Consider the following 5,322-nt stretch of genomic DNA (forward strand, 5'->3'; position numbering starts at 1 on the left):
ATTTAATCAGCCCCCTTTCCAAAGATCGTATTTTTTTTCAGTTACCCCGCTGTTAACTTTCCCTCTTTGAGATTGAGACGGAGAAACAAGAATTCTAAATATACTATATAGCTAATATATCAATATTACTAGAACTTGATATATTACATGTACCAGGCCCGGTAGTTAGAATTTAATATAACTGTGTCTCGGGACAAGCCCTCTCCACAACCGGGTCCATAGGACAATATCATTTGAAACGATAGAACGTTCTATCTAGTACCAGTTTCATTGGCCTTGGCGGGGGTGGTAGTTGGGGGGGGGGGTCAATCTGCAGCCAAAATTATAAGTAAAATTTTAAAAATGTTTCGTGTAGACAGAGACATCTTGACCTCACTTTTCTTATAATTTGGCGAGAATTTATCATCTATATCCAACTTTTTAATTTCAATTTCAATTTTAAAGAAACTATTCAAGATATTCTCATCAAATTTCATACACTAAAACAAATTTTCATGTTGCATTACTAATATACCCTCGGCGGGGCATTCATGTCCTATGGACATATTATTTGTCTCTGGTGTAGACGAAAGCCTATTAGGATCAAACTACGGTAAAAAAAAAAAAACAATTAAAAGGCGTTAAAGTATACATGCGTTATAACGCCTTTTCAAAAGCTGGTGGGTTTATAAAAATCTTTTAAAATATCCAACATTCTTATCCACGTCAAATTTATCTAATGATTTGTTCTTGTTCTCTCTCTTTTTAATAAGACACCCTCTCTCTTTTATTCCGTATTTGTATTCGTTTGAATTTCATTGCATCAAATTCTTTTGAAATAATATACATGTATTTTTATCAAAAATGGCTTAATTTTACGAAAGCCTATTGGGATCAATCTACGGGGAAAAAAATGAAAAGGCGTAATAAAGTGAAAAAAGGCGTAATAATGTGAAAAAGGCGTAATAACGCGGAGTGAAAGAGAGTTATAACGCGAAAAAATGCATAATACCGCTAAAAAGGCGCTAGAACGCGAAGTGAAAAGGCTTTTTAATGCCTTTCACTTCACGTTATTACGTTTTTTTTCTTTGCATTAATACGTCTTTTGAAAAGGCGTACTGATTTTTGTTCACCAATTTTGATGTATTGGGTCGAGTTAAATGCATGAAACCTGCAGAGCACCTTAACAAATACATTGAATGGACACTCTTAATTTAAAATTATTTATGCATAAATGATTTTAAAATTTAGAATGAAATATGAAGATATCGAACAGTAATCAAGCTCAAACGTCCATTTAAACGATACAAATTTGGAGCAGAGCAAACACGGACCTCTAAAACATCAGGAGGTGGGATCAGGTGCCTTGGAGGAGTAAGCATCCCCTGTTTCACCCGACGCGTGCTCCTTGTCAAACTTGGGCAAACGGAAAAATCCGTAGACAATTCAGTGAAAATAATGGCCTAACAATTTGTATGAAAAATGTCAGTCAACATTCGCCTTAATGATACATTAATCGTATTTGCTGACAAGGTCTTTGTATCGACCATAGAATTTGCGAAATATTGACTTTCAACGAGACTGTTGATATTCTTGTTTCATCAACTTATTTGTCAATAGCTTGCCTCGATTTAGAAACTGTTCGTACGTAGAGCATGCTCTTGCGTATCGAATCAACTGGGAGACATAAACTTCATATGCAGGTGATAATGGCATTTCAAATTTTTTACAAGTCCCTTGGAGTTTTTAAGTATCCACATCTGATTTACACAGTTTAACTTCTCGAATATATATTGTAGTTCAGTACGTACTCCTGAAGTTTCTCATCAACCGCCGTGAATATTTTAGTGAGGTGTAAAGAAAGAGGATAAAAAACACTAGTTTTCCTAAAACGGAGAAAAATCAAAATCATATGGGACACGACTGGTGATCTATATCTACAAATAACTCCATACCGAGGAATCTCGTTCATTTTCAATTGCGCCGGTAAAACGTTATCTTTTTATAGATCATCATTGATTGGCACCAAGAGACAAATGCATGAGGAGTTAATTGTATTCAAGTAATGCTATAGCTTAACATTGAATTCGGAGTATTATTAGCTCTTCTAATTAGTTCATTTACATCATATATTGTAGTCTAAATTGATTTATGTTCCAACCGAGAACACAACTTGTTATCAAAATGAACAGTTCAAAGAAAAAAATTAAATTAAGACACTAAAAATGACAATTAATGAAATGCATGACTGCATAACTTTTTTTTACTTCAGTGTGTCATCATCAGATACTTAACAGATTCATTTAACTTTTAAATTGTCGCTGGATTCAAACCCCCTACCTATTTTTGATTTATATATAGAGGATATTTTTTTAAGTCAGGCTAGGTTTTGTTCCATTGCAACGTGAGACTCAAATAAATATAGAAATAAACGAAGAATTCTGAAAATTGACCGTGCTCTAAAGTGCCATTTCATTTTAAAAGCATATATATCTCCTGAAGAACATACTCTAAACCCCTTGGAATTCCTTTGCAAAGTATATATAAGGTTTATTCTAAAGGCACATTTGTTGCATGACGAACCACTTTCACAAATAGATGCAATGACCTACTAACATGCATAAATTTGCACTTTCTTCTCCATCTGTTGACATACTTAGTTCAAGTTTATTTACAAAGCATTTTCTCACGACCTATATTTACATGCATTAAGACATAATTTTTTTCATACAAATTTGAGGAGTTAATTGTATATAGTAAGTTACCTAAAAAAAAAATATAATCTTGTACCCCCGACCCTTAGAAAACGCGGACCCTGTGAAGTTATTAGGATCATATATATACATGTATATGTGAATGTTAAGAAGTGAATGAAAGCAGTTCAACCCCCACCCCCTCCACATACACACACACACACACACAAACACATGCATAAATATATACGAAATAGGTTTTTCACGTCTGGGAAAGGAGTTTAGTTTTATTTTTAATTTATTTAATTTCTTGTCAAGAACTTATTTCTTAGTTGGATTCTTTTTTGACACCCCCCCCCCCTTCCGGAAAAAAAATCATGGATCCGCGCCTGATGTGCTGTGAAAGTCTGTGTTTCCCATGTTTGATACATCGTCTTGGTAAACTGATTCCAACATTTCTCAAAAAAAAAAAAAAAAATAAAAATACATCGGACATAATACTTGGTTTGATCAAGACGCATGGATTTCCAGTCACTTTTCAAACTTTCGCCACCCCACGTGTATTTTGAATCATGATTGCCAAATTACTTACATTTATTGAATAATTAACCTTTCATAGGTGCATGTATATTTTAAAACTGTCAAATTATTACTTTTTTATTTCATGAAACTCATTAACTTCTTAGTTAATGTTAATTAAATTATATTGCAAATACTGCGTAAGCAACTGAATCATCATCGAATTTCAAAAAAAAAGGGGGGGGGCTCATAATTAGTTCAAACAGCAAACATATACATGTAGTTACAGTGAGGGACTTTTATGGAACATCTGATCCCCTTTCAGCTCTGCCATAAATATGAGTGTTCGTATATTACAATTACTGTTGTTTTTTTTTATCATACTACAAATGTACACAACACTGTGGTATTACATATGTATTTAATCCATAAGGTTATCTAATGAACATAGTTCTCATCATAAAATATACTTCGGAACAAGTTGTAACTGAAAATCATGTTAATTCATGAGAAATAAATATTTTTTGTTTATAGTTATCTTGCTATTAGTTGGTTGTTAATCGACTTATTCTCTCATCTCTCTATTTTTAATTGATTGGTCACCCGAATAACAACAAAATCTTGCCACGATTGAAATATGCATATTGCCGTATCTTTATTTAATCTTTTTAATAAGATCTTTCAAATATTCTTACAACAACATTTTTCTTTATATTTATTCAATGAATAATGTCAGATAATATCTTTCATAAATAACGAATTTTAAAAATACGATATCAATCCAGTATTAAATTTCAAAACCTGTACCCTTGCGCACACGTTCCTTTTTCCCTTTAGAAAGATCTTTCACTGCGGAGCTCCGAATGACAATGAAGAAAACAAAGACTTAACGATGAGTGAACGCTGAACGTACGGTGAGCGCAAAGTGAACGAACGCTGAACGCTTTGTGAACCGAGGCGATTGATGAACGGTGAACGCAAAACTGTGAACAGTGAGCGTGCGCAAGCTCAAATGCACGATGAATGTACAGTTAAACCCCCAATTTTACGTTCACCAATGTTCACTCCCTTAAAATCAACCTGAGTCGAGATCAGTAATTTACCGCTTGTCAATCATACTAAAAACAATAGCTACTGATTTGATTGACAGGCCATGCATGCAGCTACCTGTGCTACCGACTTTCTGAGATTGAATGTTTTATTAACAATTACCTGACCACAAGTCAAGCGGTGAACGAACGGAGTGCGGACGAAAAAATGGAAAAGTAGAACGTTTCAGAGACTGTACCTCTATTTGCATAGCTTGCGCTTTTATCAGTTTATTGAGTTCACTCTAAATCTAGGGTGCATATCTTTTCTCTACATGGAAATATATCTTGATAACAGATGACAGACAGCTGAAAACACACAAAACACAATGTAACTCTTGGCGGAGGTAATCAGTAAGTTAATAACAAGTTGACATAAGACCACAGAAAATAAGTTCTTGGTTTTACGTCCCCGGGCAGGTAGGTTTTCACTTTACAAGAAAACAAACATGTGTACCAAAATTTCTTCTCAGTCACTAAAAAATTGGAATGCATTAGGGTTAAACCACGGCATTCTAAATCTTTTCTAATATAAGAAACAGATAAAAAGTCCCGAGTAAGAAAAAAAATTGAAGAAATGCAAGTCTATTCTAATAAGTAATTTTTAACTGCATTTATTTTTACGTGATTAGAGTACAGTCGACTTGCTTTCTCATTTTTCATCATATCCGTAGGAACCGAGGGGGGGGAGGGGGGGGGGCGCCGTAAATAACTTTGTCGATATATAGAATACATGTAGTATATTATAGAAAACGTCAAGGAATGTTTTGCTCGATCGTGCCCCCAATGAGATTATCCCCCCCCCCCCAAATGAAATTGCAGGTTAGTTTTTTGGTCGGCTTGAACATGTGTTGAACAGCTGTTGAAGGGAACCTTTTAAAAGAACTAAGGAACGTTAATCAAAGTTATTATTTACCACGGCCTAAAATAAAACAGACCTGAAGCAAAGTTTGTCGTTGGGGCTGCAAATTATGTAGAAAATTTGCAGTCCAAAGGACAAACTAATTTTCGAGTTACGCCCCTTAATGGTTTCAATACCTGGA

Source organism: Saccostrea echinata, unplaced genomic scaffold (genome assembly GCF_033153115.1).
Source record: "Saccostrea echinata isolate AGI-Se365-2 ecotype Australia unplaced genomic scaffold, CSIRO_AGI_Sech_v1 ptg000002l, whole genome shotgun sequence".
Taxonomy (NCBI): Eukaryota; Metazoa; Mollusca; class Bivalvia; order Ostreida; family Ostreidae; genus Saccostrea; species Saccostrea echinata.